This window comes from Cherax quadricarinatus, chromosome 51, assembly GCF_038502225.1.
Source record: "Cherax quadricarinatus isolate ZL_2023a chromosome 51, ASM3850222v1, whole genome shotgun sequence".
Classification (NCBI taxonomy): Eukaryota; Metazoa; Arthropoda; class Malacostraca; order Decapoda; family Parastacidae; genus Cherax; species Cherax quadricarinatus.
In genome coordinates this window covers 17,579,590-17,601,501 of record NC_091342.1, presented here as the reverse complement: position 1 = coordinate 17,601,501, position 21,912 = coordinate 17,579,590, and the positions used below count along the sequence as shown (strand labels likewise).

Here is a 21,912-nt window from a genome sequence, read left to right as displayed (position 1 = left end):
TAGCTCTTTGTACCAGAACGACCATTTTGTCGTTACTGACGATTCCCTTTTCAGACTCGATATGAATCGTCTCCGACACTGAGTTCATCCGATTCGAAGAGTAAGATGATCTAACCCCAATCTCGACTTCATTGGCCTCTTAAAGTGCTTAGAATTTGTGAGCTCTCACCCCTTGTTCCTTACTGCCAGTTCATGGTTGACTCTCCTACACCACAAATCTATTACCACGTACATACTTCTGATCTTCCAGACTCATTCTTATCCTTTTGTATGTTTACGTTCCTGATGTTGAGCGTAAAATAATGTACACACACACACACACATCTCTTGTGCATTTACGGATACTGTTTTCTAGTCCTGATCAGCACTATCCAACCAGAAATTATTTTGATTAGAGATGTCCTCAGGTACATCCCCCTTATAAATACTTAACTTCGCTTTCCACACAGGGACATGACTTAAATTGACGGACATCACTTACAAGCTTAATCTGCCACTTTCTACTTGTCAGGGCAAGATATGCGACTTTCCAGCCACAGACACCACTCTTCCAGACAGGAACACAAATATCCAGTCACGGATATAGGTTCTCACAACCGACGGCACTTTTTATCCTGCTCACAGACATCCGGAAGGATAATCGGTAGAAGGGGCAGTGAAAAATAGTGATGAAAATCTAGTGCAGTGTAGCAATCAGGGAAAATAAATAACGGTGAAATTTTAATGACACAAAATGCAAAGTATTTTGAAAAAAGTATGAACATAAGGAAAAATAATGAGAATATAAAGTGTTGATGCTAATGCAGTGATTTGAAATAGTGAAGATTAGAGGTTGTGCGACGTACTGGCGTTGACAATGTTAAAACATAATTACTGACGTATGAAACTGTAAAGAGAGAGAGAGTATCCAGGTGGACTTCACTCTGAGAGCAGAAGACGTAAAGGAAAACAGTGGAAAAGTTTCTGTCTCCTTGCGATACATCGCCTGATGTTAGAGAAAGAGAAAGAGAGAGAGAGAGAGAGAGAGAGAGAGAGAGAGAGAGAGAGAGAGACAGAGAGACAGAGTAGCATCTATAAACTATCCGAGGAGCTTTGGTAAGGTGGAAGTTACTCATTCACTTTCTTTCAAATTTTTAATTTGCCCTCTTTGCTGCCCTTCCTCATTTCCTCTCTTAAAGTCCCTCCTTTCACTTCTTCCTTCACTCCTTTATTCTCTCCTCCACTCCTTTACTCTCCTCCCCGCTTTCCCCCTCCTCCCTCTCTCTGTCTCTGTCTCCCCAGGACACTGGTGTCAGGCAGTGTGAGTGAGCGCGGGTGTTCCACACTAAGTGAACGTGCCGAGAATGCTCCTCTTAACGTTCCACCACTCTCTCTGGGGAATTCTGTGGCTGCGTTCCCGAATATTTTGGAAACGCTGAATGCCACAGCCATTCCCACCACCATGAATTCCTCGTGGCTTTCCGAACGTTTGGGCGAACGCCACAGCCTGTTTCCGAGCGACTCAACAAGAACCATGGTAAGACGAAGACACTGTGATCCAACTTTCGGTCAGTTTGGAAGACAATTGTGACGGTCGAAACAGTGCGCTATAGAGAAAAGTAAACGACGTTTCTTAATATTATTTTTCTTGTCTAAGAAGCGTTAACTACTATTGTAACTACTACTATTACTGCAACTCTCATCACAACCATGTTCAAGATACGAACATGTTGTTCTGTACATTGCCAAGTGTTCTCTCCCCCCCCCCTTTTTTTAGAATAATTTATGTTGTATTTATAGAGGAGGGGATCTTTCTCCCTTAATTTATATAGGAAGGGATCTTCTCCTGATACCCCCTCCCCACAGCATTGCAATCTCCTCCTCCCGACCACTCTTCCCCTCTCCTTCCCCACCTCCCTACATACATTATCTCAGGTGCCACTATTCTTCCTCAATTCGATATCCTCTTCATGTCTGTAAAACTCAAAGAAATTATGTAGACACGACGGACGTCATTTTACATACAGGTGAACAGGTGTACATATATCCACGTACATGCTTACAAAATTAAAAATACACTTACACGTACATAATAATATATATAAAAAGTTACTCTGGATTTTCACATAATATATATATATATATATATATATATATATATATATATATATATATATATATATATATATATATATATATATATATATATATATATAAATCATTAGACGCGTGTGTGTTTCTACCTTCGTATTCTCCCAAGTATCTGATCCAGATTTCTTCTTATACAGAATATTAGTATATAATACTTATAAATAATACTAATGTGAGACCTTTACATCTGTCCGTATTAATTGCCTTTTTGTATATTCTGGTACCGTGTCTGTATTTCTGGTACCGTGTCCGTATTTCTGGTACCGTGTCCGTATTTCTGACAGCTCCGTAATGTTTCTATAATATTCCGTCTGCGGCTGCAAATACTCTCACGAAATATCATGAATACCGGCAGATATTCCCACTGGATCTATTACTAGAAAATACTTTTATTAGCAGAGGCTTTGTTTACATATTATACCTTAAGAAAGTATTTATCGAAAGATAAGATACCGTGGACGTTGTCTTGAGACGGTGGAAGGTAGTGGCGAGGGAGCACCCGACCTACCGTAGGAAGGACAGGTAAATGAGCACTGTGTTCCGAAGTCTGGCGTTGCCCAGCCTGGCGAAGGTGCAAGAGGCTTGTGCTGTTTTCTGATCAGGAGTTGAGCGCTTCTTCGCTACACTTGTTCCATTGTTCCAGTTATCTAGAGCTAACACTTGTTTCATTGTTCCACAGTCGTCCAAAGCTTCAACGTGCTCCACTGTTCCAGTCATCCAGAGGTAACACGTGTTCCAGTCATCTACAGTCAACATTCGTTCCATTGTTCCAGTCATCCGAAGTCAACACTTGTTCCATTGTTCCAGTCATCCAGAGTCAACATTCGTTCCATTGTTCCAATCATCCTAAGCTAACACTTGTTCCATTGTTCCAGTCATCCAGAGTCAACATTCGTTCCATCGTTCCAGGCATCCAAAGTCAACACTTGTTCCACTGTTACAGTCTTCTAGAGTCAACACTTCTGTCACCACAGCCAAAACTACACAATACTACCAGCACTACCACTCCTACTACTATTACAACAAAAACTACTACTGCTACTACAACTACTATTACTACTACTAATAATAATAATTCACTACCACTACTACCACAACACACCTGTGCTCTCTCTTCCACCACCAGTACATAACTGACTCCTGGTCTACATAGCCCCTGCTACCCCATCCCACTTCCTAACCCCCTACAACTACCTCCCATTCCAAAATATAACCCTTCCACAGCATACCCTTCCACCCTCAACAATCCACACCCCGTCAGCCACCTACTCCCTACCCCTTAACGACCCTCGTCAACGCCCTACCCCTTCCCCTCAACTCCCCCCTCGAGGGTCTAACCCCTCCCCACAAGGGCGTCGCAACAGAGCCCAAACAACGACAAATAAAATGTAAATATCTGTCATACTGACTTTTCCTCTCCCCCCCAAAAAGGCAAACAATGATTGTCTTCTTATAATATATATTAAAATGAAAAGTAACAACAGACTCTTGCCTTTTCTTTACCTAAAATTAAAAGTAACAACAGACTCTTGCCTTTTCTTTACCTAAAATTAAAAGTAACAACAGACTCTTGCCTTTTCTTTACCTAAAATGAAAAGTAACAACAGACTCTTGCCTTTTCTTTACCTAAAATGGCTACGCTTGAGTTCAAGAAGCCATGTTTTTGTCCTATGAAGCGTTAAACTCGTGAGGGTCGGTATTGGTGAAGATTCGATCCTCCGTCACCAGGAGAGACTCGTGGTGGTTCCAGGATTATTATATTCAGTGCCTGGGGTTTAATCATGGAAGAGGAGGGAGGACAGCTCCAATTTCCTGGATCAAGAGCGCTTCACCAGCATTAAAACACCCTCCTTGAAGGGACGAAACGTGTGGCCAAGTGCTTTACCATATACACTGTGGGTGAAACCTCGTTTTAACCTGTAAATTAGCTGAGATAAGATAACAGCTCGTAGTAAACGATTTCTTTTTGATTATAATAATAATAATAATAATCGTAGTAAACGAGCTGAGGTAAGATAACCGCTCTTAGTAAATGAACTGAGGTAAGGTAACAGCTCTTGGTCCGTAAATTCAACTGTAGGAAGCAATAGAAGTTACAAAGAGTTTTGACGTGTAATAAGTGCTAAACCCGTACTGGTCATTCAGGATCAGGAGTGAAGGCTCGATCCTCTGTCCAGCGAGTGATCTTTGGCAATAGAGTGAAATACAACGATACTGACACTAAATGTAAATAAAAAAAAAGATAGCGTCAAAAATACAGAAAAAAAGTACAAAAAAGTCAATATAAAAAAAAGATAAAAGTCAAGAAATAGGAAAAAATAAAAAAAAAAGTTAAGAAAGAAAACAAGATAAAAAAAAGGGCAATAGAAAGAAAAAGATAAACAAAAAGTCAAGAAACAGAAAAATACAAAAAAAAAATCAATATAAAAAAAATAAAAAAAAGAATATATTAAAAATATAAAAAAAAAGTATAGAAAGACGAAAAGTTATAAAATCAATATAAAAAATTAAAAAGTCAAGAAATATAAATATAAAAAAAGTCAAGAAACATAAAATAAGATAAAGTCAAGAAATATAAAAATAAAAAAGGTCAGAAAAATATATAAAAAAGCCAATAAATATAAAAAAGTAAAGAAAATATAAAAAAAGATCAAGAAATATGAAAAAGTAAAAAAAAATATATATATATAAAGAAGAAAAAATCAAGAAATATAAAAATGATAAAAAAAAAAGTCGAGAAATATAGAAAAGATAAAGTCAAGAAATTTCAAAAAAGAAAAAAAAAAAGCCAAGAAATATGAAAAAAAAGAGTTAAACATAAAATAGATAAATAAAAAATCAGAAGATAAAAATCGAGAATCAGTAAAAAAAAAAAAAGTTTACAAAAAAAAGATAAAAAAAAATACTGAAAAGAGATATAGAAAAGTCAATAGAAAAATATTTAGAACAATGTTAAAAAATATAAAAATAAAAGAAAATAAGAAAATGAAAAAAAGATAAACTAAGATAAACGATAGAAACGCGAACGAATTTTTTTTTTTTGACAAACTCATAAAAAAAAAGTTTAATTTTGAAAAATTTGCTTACAAATTTTAAATCGTAAAAAAAAAAAATAGATTTTACCGCTAAAAATAAAATGTCTTATGAAAAAAAAGTTTGAAGCCAATCAGAAGATGCATTATCAAGATATTAACAAAACTTAGAGGAAAAAAAAATCAGGAGAGTATTTTAACAGCAAAAAAATGTAACTGCAAAAATGTAACTGCAGACCCTGGAATATAACCACATGAGAATATAATAAGAACCCACTAAACTGGTTAAACTATAAAACTCTCTTAAAACTCGAGTTCTCAAAAGTTCCCAGTTTTATGATAACTACTGAAAATGCTCTACAATCCTATCAGAAAAAAAATATACTTGATTGCAGGGGTGCGGTGGGCACAATAAGGGAACACTGTATCAACATCCGTGGCTCCAGATTATTGAACATCTTACCAGAAACACCGACGGGCCAAGTGTACAAGTCAAGAGAAAACTGGACAAATGTCTTCACCAGGTGCCAGATCAACCAGGCTGTGATGGGTATGTGGGTCAGCAGGCCACCAGAAGTAACACCCTGGTTGACCAAGCTAGTACCAGACGAGCCTGGCCCATGGCCGGGCTCCGGATGTAGACTCTCGAAACTCATGAAAGGTAAGGTATAAGTATGTTGTTATTGTGTAGTGGAATGTTCACGGCTTCTCTGAGGTAAGAACATAAGAAAGAAGGAGCACTGCAGAAGGCCTACTGACCCATGCGGAGCAGGTCCATGTCCCCCACCGGATTAGCCCAATGACCCACCCAATCTGGTCACCTCCACTCAAGGAAGGAGCACGGCACCAGACCCAGCAGCACAAGCTAGTCAGGTCCAACTCACACCCACCCACACCCACTCATGTATTTATCTAACCTATTTTTAAAACTACACAACGTTTTAGCCTGAATAACTGTACTCGGGAGTTTGTTCCACTCATCCACAACTCTGTCACCAAACCAGTGCTTTCCTATATCCTTCAAGGACAAGGACAGCTGGAGGGTAGAACTCAAATCTTGCAAACTGCCACCTGTAACGCCCAGTGTCAACCCAAAAGAAATCGATGAATGCTGACGGTTTCAAATCGATCGCACTAAGCATTCAAGTCACGGAATAGGTGTGGGTGGGTCAAACCCCAAGCGTTCCGTGATTTGCTTGCAATTGTGTTATTACGATTTCGTGGGTTATAAATTAAAAAATTATCGCACGAGAATAAAAAAAAATCAAAATTTCTTAAATAAAAAGGCATTACTAACCCGAAAATGTATCTAATTAACATTAAACGGTGGTGGGCATTTTGCCCATACCGCTGGGCAGCATCGCTCTCTTCAATAATTTATTATTGTCATGTATTAATTTACCGAGGTGCTATTGCCATCTTCGGCACTGAGACACTGCTCCCTACAGCACGGTTAATGTGCGAGGTGAAACATACCTACAGATTCCTGATGTAATTATCCTGCCACCCATATAGCCACCCACATAGCTGGGTGGCATCGTACTCTGGTAACGCTAGGTGGTACGTGCTCGTATCACTGGGTGCCATGGGGTTCCCTGTAATGAGAAGCCTCGGGGATACAAGAAAGCTTCCTGGCTTGAGAACCCTGGAAAAACCACTGTCATTGCAGGGCACTCTAACACGAAGGAAACAATGCACGTGTGCATCTGTCATACCTGCTGCCTGAGAGCTTCGGTGATGACAGCAGCATCAGCACTGGACAGATGTGTCACGCCGTCGATCAAGTAATCTGTGAGGAGGTCTCCTTCTCGCTTCCAAGGCAGTCTCTGGCCAATGTCCACTGCGATTGAACACTGAACTCTTTTCCCACAGCCCTCATCAAAGAACGTGAGATCTGTTCTGAAAATACATATCGTGAGAATCCCAGTGGCCCTTCCACGCATAGTCTACAATATTCAACACATCTATCGAAAGAGGGAAATTACCTGAGGTATGGAAGACAGCAAATGTAGTCCCAATTTTTAAAAAAGGAGACAGACATGAAGCATTAAACTACAGACCAGTGTCACTGACATGTATAGTATACAAAGTCATGGAGAGGATTATCAGGAGAAGAGTGGTGGAACATCTAGAAAGAAATGAGTTCATCAACAACAGCCAACACGGTTTCAGGGACGGGAAATCCTGTGTTACAAACCTACTAGAGTTCTATGACAGGGTGACAGCAGCAAGACAAGAGAGAGGGGTGGGTAGACTGCATTTTCTTGGACTGTAAGAAGGCGTTTGGCACAGTTCCACACAAGAGATTAATACAAAAACTGGAGAACTAGGCAGGGATAACAAGGAAGGCACTACAATGGATCAGGGAATACTTGTCAGGAAGACAACAGAGTCATGGAACGTGGCGAGGTGTCAGAGTGGGTACCAGTGACGAGTGGGGTTCCAAAGAGGTCAGTCCTAGGACCGATGCTATTTCTGGTATTTGTGAACGACATGATGGAAGGAATAGACTCCGAAGTGTCCCTGGGACCTGGATCTGGACAAGCTGCAGGCCTGGTCCAGCAATTGGCTCCTGGAGTTCAACCCTACCAAGTGCAAAGTCAGACCCCAAAGAAGAGCAAAGAAGACCGCAGACGGAGTGCAGTCTAGGGAGGCAAAATATTTTCATAACAACTGATACTAAAATTCACACCAGAAAGAAAAAAACTGGGTTACAAAACACGAATAAACATGAAAACAGTGAAGCTTACTTCCTCTCTCAAGGAAAAAGATCTTGGGGTGAGTATAACACCAAGCACATCTCCTGAAGCGCACATCAACCAAATAACTGCTGCAGCATATGGATGCCTAGCAAACCTCAGAACAGCATTCCGACATCTTAATAAGGAATCGTTCAGGACCCTGTACACCGTGTACGTTAGGCCCATATTGGAGTATGCGGCACCAGTTTGGAACCCACACCTAGCCAAGCACGTAAAGAAACTAGAGGAAGTGCAAAGATCTGCAACAAGACTAGTCCCAGAGCTAAGAGGTATGTCCTACGAGGAGAGGTTAAGGGAAATCGACCTGACGACACTGGAGGACAGGAGGGATAGAGGGGACATGATAAGGACATATAAAATACTAAGAGAAATTGACAAGGCGGACAAAGACAGGATGCTCCAGAGATGGGACACAGCAACAAGGGGTCACAGTTGGAAGCTGAAGACACAGATGAATCATAGGGATGTTAGGAAGTATTTCTTCAGTCACAGAGTAGTCAGGAAGTGGAATAGTTTGGGAAGCGATGTAGTGGAGGCAGGATCCATTCATAGCTTTAAGAAGAGGTACGATAAAGCTCATGGTGCGGGGAGAGTGACCCAGTAGCGGCCAGTGAAGAGGCGGGGCCAGGAGCTATGAGTCGACCCCTGCAACCACAACTAGGTTAGTACACACACATGCACACACACACACACACACACACACACACACACACACACACACACACACACACTCTATCACACACACACACACACACACACACACACACACACACACTGAACAGGCGGGGCCAGGAGCTGAGTTTCGACCCCTGCAACTACAATTAGGTAAGTACACACATACACACACAAACACAAACACACACACACAAACACACACACACACACACACGCCAGTTCCTGAGCTATGAGAAGAGACAAAGTGAATTGAAACTAGCGACATTAGAGGATGGAAGACCCAGGGCAGACACAATAAGAACATACAGAACACTCTTGGCTACAGACAAGGTATACATGAGTGGATGTTGCAAGACGAAGACAGCTACAGCAAGACCACGAGACTACACACTTAAGTGGGTCACAGGGACCTCGGGAAACATTCCTCCATCTTAAGACAGACCGAGAAACACAACGAGCCCAACAGTGAAATCGAATTCCAATTCCTTACGGAGCCTGATTCCATAAGGCTTTTACCCGTCAGCTGAGAGGCGGGACCAAGATCTGGAGCCCATTCGCCACAAACTCAGGTTAAAAAACAATAGGTAATTACACACACGTACACGATCAGGCAAGCTAAGAAGTATCATTAAAATAATTGTCACCGGACTTGCTAAAACCACAAGGGGCCATTTAAGTCCTAATGCCATATTATTATGTATATTATAAGAGAGAATTATATATTACAGGAGAGTAACAGATATTATAAGCAGTAAATAATAAGCGGTAGAGGAGAGTTTAAGTCAGTTATTAAACTTCATTCTGATGAAGCTGCTTCAATTATGTTGTTGATATCAATAACCATCGTAGGTAATGTTTTATATATCCGTCTTCTCATCCTCTTCTTCCTGCTCTTCCTTTTCTTTTCACCGTGGCTGTATCAACTCGCAATCAACAATACCATGGCTGTATCAACTCGCAATCAACAATACCATGGCTGTATCAACTCGCAATCAACAATACCATGGCTGTATCAACTCGCTGTATCATCGCAATCAACAATACCGTGGCTGTATCAACTCGCAATCAACAATACCATGGCTGTATCAACTCGCAATCAACAATACCATGGCTGTATCAACTCGCAATCAACAATACCATGGCTGTATCAACTCGCAATCAACAATACCGTGGCTGTATCAACTCACAATCAACAATACCGTGGCTGTATCAACTCGCAATCAACAATACCATGGCTGTATCAACTCGCAATCAACAATACCATAGCTGTATCAACTCGCAATCAACAATACCATGGCTGTATCAACTCGCAATCAACAATACCGTGGATGTATCAACTCGCTGTATCAACTCGCAATCAACAATACCGTGGCTGTATCAACTCGCAATCAACAATACCGTGGCTGTATCAACTCACAATCAACAATACAGTGGCTGTATCAACTCGCAATCAACAATACCGTGGCTGTATCAACTCGCAATCAACAATACCGTGGCTGTATCAACTCGCAATCAACAATACGGTGGCTGCATCAACTCGCAATCAACAATACCGTGGCTGTATCAACTCGCAATCAACAATACCATGGCTGTATCAACTCGCAATCAACAATACCATGGCTGTATCAACTCGCAATCAACAATACCATGGCTGTATCAACTCGCAATCAACAATACCATGGCTGTATCAACTCGCAATCAACAATACCATGGCTGTATCAACTCGCAATCAACAATACCATGGCTGTATCAACTCGCAATCAACAATACCGTGGCTGTATCAACTCACAATCAACAATACCGTGGCTGTATCAACTCGCAATCAACAATACCGTGGCTGTATCAACTCGCAATCAACAATACCGTGGCTGTATCAACTCGCAATCAACAATACCGTGGCTGTATCAACTCGCAATCAACAATACCGTGGCTGTATCAACTCGCAATCAACAATACCGTGGCTGTATCAACTCGCAATCAACAATACCGTGGCTGAATCAACTCGCAATCAACAATACCGTGGCTGTATCAACTCACAATCAACAATACCGTGGCTGTATCAGCTCGCAATCAACAATACCGTGGCTGTATCAACTCACAATCAACAATACCGTGGCTGTATCAACTCACAATCAACAATACCGTGGCTGTATCAACTCGCAGTCAACAATACCGTGGCTGCATCAACTCACAATCAACAATACCGTGGCTGCATCAACTCACAATCAACAATACCTTGGCTGCATTAACTCACGATCAACAATATCGTGGCTGCATCAACTCACAAACAACAATACCGTGGCTGCATCAACTCACAATCAACAATACCGTGGCTGCATCAACTCACAATCAACAATACCGTGGCTGCATCAACTCACAATCAACAATACCGTGGCTGCATCAACTCACAATCAACAATACCGTGGCTGCATCAACTCACAATCAACAATACCGTGGCTGTATCAACTCACAATCAACAATACCGTGGCTGCATCAACTCACAATCAACAATACCGTGGCTGCATCAACTCACAATCAACAATACCGTGGCTGCATCAACTCACAATCAACAATACCGTGGCTGCATCAACTCACAATCAACAATACCGTGGCTGCATCAACTCGCAATCAACAATACCGTGGCTGCATCAACTCGCAATCAACAATACCGTGGCTGCATCAACTCGCAATCAACAATACCGTGGCTGCATCAACTCACAATCAACAATACCGTGGCTGCATCAACTCACAATCAACAATACCGTGGCTGCATCAACTCACAATCAACAATACCGTGGCTGCATCAACTCACAATCAACAATACCGTGGCTGCATCAACTCACAATCAACAATACCATGGCTGCATCAACTCACACTCAGCAATAACAATACCGTGGCTGCATCAACTCACAATCAACAATACCGTGGCTGCATCAACTCACAATCAACAATACCGTGGCTGCATCAACTCGCAATCAACAATACCATGGCTGCATCAACTCACAATCAACAATACCGTGGCTGCATCAACTCGCACTCAACAATACCGTAGCTGCATCAACTCGCACTCAACAATACCGTGGCTGCATCAACTCGCACTCAACAATACCGTGGCTGCATCAACTCACAATCAACAATACCGTGGCTGCATCAACTCACAATCAACAATACCTTGGCTGCATCAACTCACAATCAACAATACCGTGGCTGCATCAGCTCACAATCAACAATACCATGGCTGCATCAACTCGCACTCAACAATACCGTGGCTGCATCAACTCGCACTCAACAATTCCGTGGCTGCGTCAACTCACAATCAACAATACCGTGGCTGCATCAACTCACAATCAACAATACCGTGGCTGCATCAACTCACAATCAACAATACCGTGGCTGCATCAACTCGCAATCAACAATACCGTGGCTGCATCAACTCACAATCAACAATACCGTGGCTGCATCAACTCACAATCAACAATACCGTGGCTGCATCAACTCGCAATCAACAATACCGTGGCTGCATCAACTCACAATCAACAATACCGTGGCTGCATCAACTCACAATCAACAATACCGTGGCTGCATCAACTCGCAATCAACAATACCGTGGCTGCATCAACTCGCAATCAACAATACCGTGGCTGCATCAACTCGCAATCAACAATACCGTGGCTGCATCAACTCGCAATCAACAATACCGTGGCTGCATCAACTCACAATCAACAATACCGTGGCTGCATCAACTCACAATCAACAATACCGTGGCTGCATCAACTCGCAAACAACAATACCGTGGCTGCATCAACTCACAAACAACAATACCGTGGCTGCATCAACTCGCAAACAACAATACCGTGGTTGCATCAACTCACAATCAACAATACCGTGGCTGTATCAACTCACAATCAACAATACCGTGGCTGCATCAACTCACAATCAACAATACCGTGGCTGCATCAACTCACAATCAACAATACCGTGGCTGCATCAACTCACAATCAACAATACCGTGGCTGCATCAACTCACAATCAACAATACCGTGGCTGCATCAACTCACAATCAACAATACCGTGGCTGCATCAACTCACAAAAAACAATACCGTGGCTGCATCAACTTGCAATCAACAATACCGTGGCTGCATCAACTCACAATCAACAATACCGTGGCTGTATCAACTCATAATCAACAATATCGTGGCTGAATCAACTCGCAATCAACAATACCGTGGCTGCATCAACTCACAATCAACAATACCGTGGCTGCATTAACTCGCAATCAACAATACCGTGGCTGCATCAACTCGCAATCAACAATACCGTGGCTGCATCAACTCGCAATCAACAATACCGTGGCTGCAAAAATTCACATAGCACAATACCGTGGTCGGAACGATTCACAACTTATAGTACCGTGGCTGCAACAGCTCACAACTAGATTGGTAAGACACATGGGCAACAGTTAGGTATTTTTATCCTGAGACGTTTCGCCTACACAAGAGGCTTCTTCAGTCTAATCAGTCGACTGAAGAAGGCTACTGTGCAGGCGAGACGTTTCGGAATAAAGTTGCCTGACTGTTGCCCATGTGTCTTACCAACCTATCGTTACTGTATACCATTTTAATAATCAACTCGCAACTAACCCACCCTTCTCATCCTCCCACTCTTCTCTCGTCTACTCCTCTCCCTTTTCTCCCCCTCCTCCTCTCCCTCCTACTCCTGCCCATCATCGTGTTCTTCAATCCTGCAATTATTGATTTTTATTGCCCCCTGGCTTCCTGGTCCAGTACAGAGTTAATCTCCAGTGAATAAGTTGATTGAGAGAGGCAGCCATGGAGTGTAAACATTGACCCAGTCATCTCTGGCTACCTCCATGGAGTGTAAACACAGACTCAGTCATCTCTGGCTACCTCCATGGAGTGTAAACACTGACCCAGTCATCTCTGGCTACCTCCATGGAGTGTAAACACTGACCCAGTCATCTCTGGCTACCTCCATGGAGTGTAAACACTGACCCGGTCATCTCTGGCTACCTCCATGGAGTGTAAACACTGACCCAGTCATCTCTGGCTACCTCCATGGAGTGTAAACACTGACCCAGTCATTTCTGGCTACCTCCATGGAGTGTAAACATTGACCCAGTCATCTCTGGCTACCTCCATGGAGTGTAAACACAGACCCAGTCATCTCTGGCTACCTCCATGGAGTGTAAACACAGACCCAGTCATCTCTGGCTACCTCCATGGAGTGTAAACACTGACCCAGTCATCTCTGGCTACCTCCATGGAGTGTAAACACTGACCCGGTCATCTCTGGCTACCTCCATGGAGTGTAAACACTGACCCAGTCATCTCTGGCTACCTCCATGGAGTGTAAACACTGACCCAGTCATTTCTGGCTACCTCCATGGAGTGTAAACATTGACCCAGTCATTTCTGGCTACCTCCATGGAGTGTAAACATTGACCCAGTCATTTCTGGCTACCTCCATGGAGTGTAAACACTGACCCAGTCATTTCTGGCTACCTCCATGGAGTGTAAACACTGACCCAGTCATTTCTGGCTACCTCCATGGAGTGTAAACACTGACCCAGTCATTTCTGGCTACCTCCATGGAGTGTAAACATTGACCCAGTCATCTCTGGCTACCTCCATGGATTGTAAACACTGACCCAGTCATCTCTGGCTACCTCCATGGAGTGTAAACACAGACCCAGTCATCTCTGGCTACCTCCATGGAGTGTAAACACTGTCCCAGTCATCTCTGGCTACCTCCATGGAGTGTAAACACTGACCCAGTCATTTCTGGCTACCTCCATGGAGTGTAAACATTGACCCAGTCATCTCTGGCTACCTCCATGGATTGTAAACAATGGCCCAGTCATCTCTGGCTACCTCCACGAAGTGTAAACACTGACCCAGTCATCTCTGGCTACCTCCATGGAGTGTAAACACTGACCCAATCATCTCTGGCTACCTCCATGGAGTGTAAACACTGACCCAGTCATCTCTGTCTACCTCCATGGATTGTAAACACTGATCCAGTCATCTCTGGCTACCTCCATGGAGTGTAAACACTGACCCAATCATCTCTGGCTACCTCCATGGAGTGTAAACACTGACCCAGTCATCTCTGTCTACCTCCATGGAGTGTAAACAATGACCCAGTCATCTCTGGCTACTTCCATGAAGTGTAAACACTGACCCAGTCATCTCTGTCTACCTCCATGGATTGTAAACACTGATCCAGTCATCTCTGGCTACCTCCATGGAGGGTAAACACTGACCCAATCATCTCTGGCTACCTCCATGGAGTGTAAACACTGATCCAGTCATCTCTGGCTACCTCCATGGAGGGTAAACACTGACCCAATCATCTCTGGCTACCTCCATGGAATGTAAACACTGACCCAATCATCTCTGGCTACCTCCATGGATTGTAAACACTGATCCAGTCATCTCTGGCTACCTCCATGGAGGGTAAACACTGACCCAGTCATCTCTGGCTACCTCCATGAAGTGTAAACACTGACCCAGTCATCTCTGGCTACCTCCATGGAGTGTAAACACTGACCCAGTCATCTCTGGCTACCTCCATGGAGTGTAAACACTGACCCAGTCATCTCTGGCTACCTCCATGGAGGGTAAACACTGACCCAGTCATCTCTGGCTACCTCCATGGAGTGTAAACACTGACCCGGTCATCTCTGGCTACCTTCATGGAGTGTAAACACTGACCCAGTCATCTGTGGCTACCTCCATGAAGTGTAAACACTGACCCAGTCATCTCTGGCTACCTCCATGAAGTGTAAACACTGACCCAGTCATCTCTGGCTACCTCCATGAAGTGTAAACACTGACCCGGTCATCTCTGGCTACCTCCATGAAGTGTAAACACTGACCCAGTCATCTCTGGCTACCTCCATGAAGTGTAAACACTGACCCAGTCATCTCTGGCTACCTCCATGGAGTGTAAACACTGACCCAGTCATCTCTGGCTACCTCCATGAAGTGTAAACACTGACCCAGTCATCTCTGGCTACCTCCATGAAGTGTAAACACTGACCCAGTCATCTCTGGCTACCTCCATGGAGTGTAAACACTGACCCAGTCATCTCTGGCTACCTCCATGGAGTGTAAACACTGACCCAGTCATCTCTGGCTACCTCCATGAAGTGTAAACACTGACCCAGTCATCTCTGGCTACCTCCATGGAGTGTAAACACTGACCCAGTCATCTCTGGCTACCTCCATGAAGTGTAAACACTGACCCAGTCATCTCTGGCTACCTCCATGGAGTGTAAACACTGACCCAGTCATCTCTGGCTACCTCCATGGAGTGTAAACACTGACCCAGTCATCTCTGGCTACCTCCATGTAGTGTAAACATTGACCCAGTCATCTCTGGCTACCTCCATGTGTAAACACTGACCCAGTCATCTCTGGCTACCTCCATGGAGTGTAAACACTGACCCAGTCATCTCTGGCTACCTCCATGGAGTGTAAACACTGACCCAGTCATCTCTGGCTACCTCCATGGAGTGTAAACACTGACCCAGTCATCTCTGGCTACCTCCATGGAGTGTAAACACTGACCCAGTCATCTCTGGCTACCTCCATGGAGTGTAAACACTGACCCAGTCATCTCTGGCTACCTCCATGGAGTGTAAACACTGACCCAGTCATCTCTGGCTACCTCCATGGAGTGTAAACACTGACCCAGTCATCTCTGGCTACCTCCATGGAGTGTAAACACTGACCCAGTCATCTCTGGCTACCTCCATGGAGTGTAAACACTGACCCAGTCATCTCTGGCTACCTCCATGGAGTGTAAACACTGACCCAGTCATCTCTGGCTACCTCCATGAAGTGTAAACACTGACCCAGTCATCTCTGGCTACCTCCATGGAGTGTAAACACTGACCCAGTCATCTCTGGCTACCTCCATGGAGTGTAAACACTGACCCAGTCACCTCTGTCTACCTCCATGGATTGTAAACACTGATCCAGTCATCTCTGGCTACCTCCATGGAGTGTAAACACTGACCCAATCATCTCTGGCTACCTCCATGGAGTGTAAACACAGACCCAGTCATCTCTGTCTGCCTCCATGGAGTGTAAAGACTGACCCAGTCATCTCTGGCTACCTTCCATGAAGTGTAAACACTGACCCAGTCATCTCTGTCTACCTCCATGGATTGTAAACACTGACCCAGTCATCTCTGGCTACCTCCATGGAGGGTAAACACTGACCCAGTCATCATCTCTGGCTACCTCCATGGAGTGTAAACACTGATCCAGTCATCTCTGGCTACCTCCATGGAGGGTAAACACTGACCCAATCATCTCTGGCTACCTCCATGGATGGAATGTAAACACTGACCCAATCATCTCTGGCTACCTCCATGGATTGTAAACACTGATCCAGTCATCTCTGGCTACCTCCATGGAGGGTAAACACTGACCCAGTCATCTCTGGCTACCTCCATGAAGTGTAAACACTGACCCAGTCATCTCTGGCTACCTCCATGGAGGGTAAACACTGACCCAGTCATCTCTGGCTACCTCCATGAAGTGTAAACACTGACCCAGTCATCTCTGGCTACCTCCATGGAGTGTAAACACTGACCCAGTCATCTCTGGCTACCTCCATGGAGTGTAAACACTGACCCAGTCATCTCTGGCTACCTCCATGAAGTGTAAACACTGACCCAGTCATCTCTGGCTACCTCCATGGAGTGTAAACACTGACCCAGTCATCTCTGGCTACCTCCATGAAGTGTAAACACTGACCCAGTCATCTCTGGCTACCTCCATGGAGTGTAAACACTGACCCAGTCATCTCTGGCTACCTCCATGGAGTGTAAACACTGACCCAGTCATCTCTGGCTACCTCCATGGAGTGTAAACACTGACCCAGTCATCTCTGGCTACCTCCATGGAGTGTAAACACTGACCCAGTCATCTCTGGCTACCTCCATGGAGGGTAAACACTGACCCAGTCATTTCTGGCTACCTCCATGAAGTGTAAACACTGACCCAGTCATCTCTGGCTACCTCCATGGAGTGTAAACACTGACCCAGTCATCTCTGGCTACCTCCATGGAGTGTAAACACTGACCCAGTCATCTCTGGCTACCTCCATGGAGTGTAAACACTGACCCAGTCATCTCTGGCTACCTCCACGAAGTGTAAACACTGACCCAGTCATCTCTGGCTACCTCCATGGAGGGTAAACACTGACCCAGTCATCTCTGGCTACCTCCATGGAGTGTAAACACTGACCCAGTCATCTCTGGCTACCTCCACGAAGTGTAAACACTGACCCAGTCATCTCTGGCTACCTCCATGAAGTGTAAACACTGACCCAGTCATCTCTGGCTACCTCCATGGAGTGTAAACACTGACCCAGTCATCTCTGGCTACCTCCATGGAGGGTAAACACTGACCCAGTCATCTCTGGCTACCTCCATGGAGTGTAAACACTGACCCAGTCATCTCTGGCTACCTCCATGGAGGGTAAACACTGACCCAGTCATCTCTGGCTACCTCCATGGAGGGTAAACACTGACCCAGTCATCTCTGGCTACCTCCACCCAACCCAACAATGGATTGAGGGAGAAGGAAAAAACTCGATTGATTGTGCTTGCTTTTCCCCCCCTTGTTTCAAACAAAAGAACAAAATATTTGAATAAAAGAATGAAATGTTGGAATATAAACAAAAGAATAAATTTTATATATTATGAAATGACGGAAAAAAACTGATTCCACCTTTTAATTTAAAACAAAAGAAGGAAATACTAGAATAAAAAAAACTTGAATAATAATCAAAAGAATACATCTATACATTATTATTAAATGAAGAAAAAAATCGATTGATCAAGTGTTTTATTATAAATAAAATAATGAAATACATCAATAAAAGAACAAAAAAATGAACTACTTCTATACGAAAATAATAAATTTTACAACTTACCAATAAGGAAAAACCTCGATAGAATTAGTTTTTTATCCTAAATAAAATGATGAAGCAATAAAGATTCATAAATGTATATATTATCATGTTAAATCATGGTGGAAAATGTATATATTATGTTAAATTATGGTGGAAAATGTATATATTATCATGTTAAATCAAGGTGGAAAATGTATATATTATCACGTTAAATCATGGTGGAAAATGTATATATTATCATGTTAAATCATGGTGGAAAATGTATATATTATCATGTTAAATCAAGGTGGAAAATGTATATATTATCATGTTAAATCAAGGTGGAAAATGTATATATTATCACGTTAAATCATGGTGGAAAATGTATATATTATCATGTTAAATCATGGTGGAAAATGTATATATTATCATGTTAAATCATGGTGGAAAATGTATATATTATCATGTTAAATCATGGTGGAAAATGTATATATTATCATGTTAAATCATGGTGGAAAATGTATATATTATCATGTTAAATCATGGTGGAAAATGTATATATTATCATGTTAAATCATGGTGGAAAATGTATATATTATCATGTTAAATCATGGTGGAAAATGTATATATTATCATGTTAAATCATGGTGGAAAATGTATATATTATCATGTTAAATCATGGTGGAAAATGTATATATTATCATGTTAAATCATGGTGGAAAATGTGGAGAGGGTTAATAATGAGGAAGATAGTGAGAGGGAGGAGGACGAGGAGATAGCAGGAAAGGGAGGAGGAAGTGGTAAGAAGGAGTAGGAAGAGGAGTAGCAGGTGGAACTGGTAAGGAGTAGGAGGAGGAAGTGGTAAGGAGTAGGAGGTAGCAGAGGCAGAAGGAGGGGAGAGCAGAAGTAGCAGATAAGTACACAGAGAGTGGGGGAGTAAGAATGAGCTTTGTCACTAAACTCCCCAGCGAGGAAGTTGATGTCCTAGAAGGGAGGAGAGTGAGGGGAAGGAGGTGAAATACGACTCTGAAATGATTGTTAAGAAAGAAAAGAATCACGAGGTAAATCTTGCAAGCAAGGCAGCCAAAATGTTTACCTCTATCAGGCACGTCTCTCATGTCTGCACGACAGCAGAGCCTGCAAGAAAGTCAGGTATGAGGCACGAGTTTACTCCTGTCACCCACACACAGCATCCTCCCACTCACACACACAGCATCCTATCACCCACACACACGGCATCCTATCACCCACACACACAGCATCCTCTCACTCACACATAGCATCCTCTCACCCACACACAGCATCCTCTCACCCACACACAGCATCCTCTCACCCACACACAGCATCCTCTCACCCACACACAGCATCCTCTCACCCTGGTATGCTACCGCGCCACCAGCGACTAAAATATTAAGCTCATCACACACTGGTGTAGTCTCTCATACCCTCACTGGGGTAACACGTGCCCAAGGACTTGAAGCACCTGAACATTTATCAAGGGATAAAAACATAAACAAGGGCACTGTTGATCCACTCACAGCCTCCTTTATCAGTAAACATTCTCAAGCCGGCTCCAGCAACGACGGCTATATAATGCAATGCTAGATTTCTGTGCCTGTGGCGCAGATGCAAGCAGTCAACAAGGAAAGAAATTGGACAAAATATAATGACGAACATGGTAGTGATAATATCAATGTAATAATAATAATAATAATAATAATAATAATAATAATAATAATAATAATAATAATTAATAATAATTAAAATATTTAAAGTATTTATATTACTCATGCAAATATTATTCTTATCAGGAGAAAATACTAGCTAGATTTGAGTATAAAACTAATTTTAATCATTCAATAGAGCGGACAATATCAGATTTCGGTTTCAAGGATCACAACGATGCCACTATGACAGCCGCGAGGTAAATGATAAGGTGGATAATGAGAATCTTCAAAACAAGAGATGCTAAGCCAATGATGGTCCTCTTTAATTAATTAGTTTTCACTAGACTGAAATACTGATGTACATCTAACAGCTCCTTCTGAGGCAGGCAAAACTGAGGACCTACAGAATGAACACAGAACCTTCACGTACCTGTAAGTTCAGCCAAATACCTTAATTACTGGGAAGGCTTGAAGGCCCTTGACATGCACTCCTTGGAACGAAGGCGAGAAAGATACAGCATAATTTACGCCTGGAAAACCCTACACGGTTTGGCCTTTTGTGTATCCATATGCTCTTTTTTTTTTTTTTTTTGCGCTACCCTCCACAAAATGGAGATAGTGCGCACAATAAATTAGCCGCTTGGCAAGCAAAATCTAAATCTAAATCTAAATCTCTCCCCACCGACAATTTGTATGAAAATATTACGGCTCTTGGCACTCAAATGCCATGTCAATGCTCTTGGCACTCAAATGCCATGTCATTGCTTCAGAAAACCTGTAAAAAATATGACTGCAACTATTGTTTAAGGAGAGACGGCCATACTTGTGATAGCTAACCTGGTGAAGACCAGTCTAGCGTTCATTAACACGTACATAGTGCTTATAATATCCACCAGTACACGGTGGCTATATCCACCAGTACACTGTGGTTATAATATCCACCAGTACACGGTGGTTATAATATCCACCAGTACACTGTGGTTATAATATTCACCAGTACACGATGGTTATAATATCCACCAGTACACGGTGGCTATAATATCCAAAAGTACACGGTGGCTATAATATCCACCAGTACACGGTGGCTATAATATCCAAAAGTACACGGTGGCTATAATATCCACCAGTACACGGTGGTTATAATATCCACCGGTACACGGTGGCTATAATATCCACCAGTACACGATGGTTATAATATCCACCAGTACACGGTGGCTATATCCAAAAGTACACCGTGGCTATAATATCCACCAGTACACGGTGGCTATAATATCCACCAGTACACGGTGGCTATAATATCCACCAGTACACGGTGGCTATAATATCCACCAGTACACGGTGGCTATTATATCCACCAGTACACGGTGGCTACAATGTCCACCAGTACACGGTGGCTATAATATCCAACAGTACACGGTGGCTATAATATCCACCAGTACACGGTGGCTATAATATCCACCAGTACACGGTGGCTACATTATCCAACAGTACACGGTGGCTATAATATCCACCAATACATGGTGGCTATAATATCCACCAATACACGGTGGCTATAATATCCACCAGTACACGGTGGCTATAATATCCACCAGTACACAGTGGTTATATCCACCAGTACACGGTGGCTATAATATCCACCAGTACACGGTGGCTATAATATCCACCAGTACACGGTGGCTATAATATCCACCAGTACACGGTGGCTATAATATCCA

The 21,912-nt window shown here is 42.9% G+C and overlaps 1 long non-coding RNA gene across 1 annotated transcript in view; it reads right to left on the bottom strand.

Moving 5' to 3' along the window:
• Positions 1 to 6,846: 6,846 nt before the first annotated feature.
• Positions 6,847 to 21,912, bottom strand: part of LOC138854159 (uncharacterized) — a 48,975-nt gene continuing 33,909 nt past the window's right edge. The window contains exon 3 of the long non-coding RNA XR_011393385.1: positions 6,847 to 7,061. This is a non-coding gene — a long non-coding RNA (uncharacterized lncRNA). The remainder of the gene's footprint in view (positions 7,062 to 21,912) is intronic.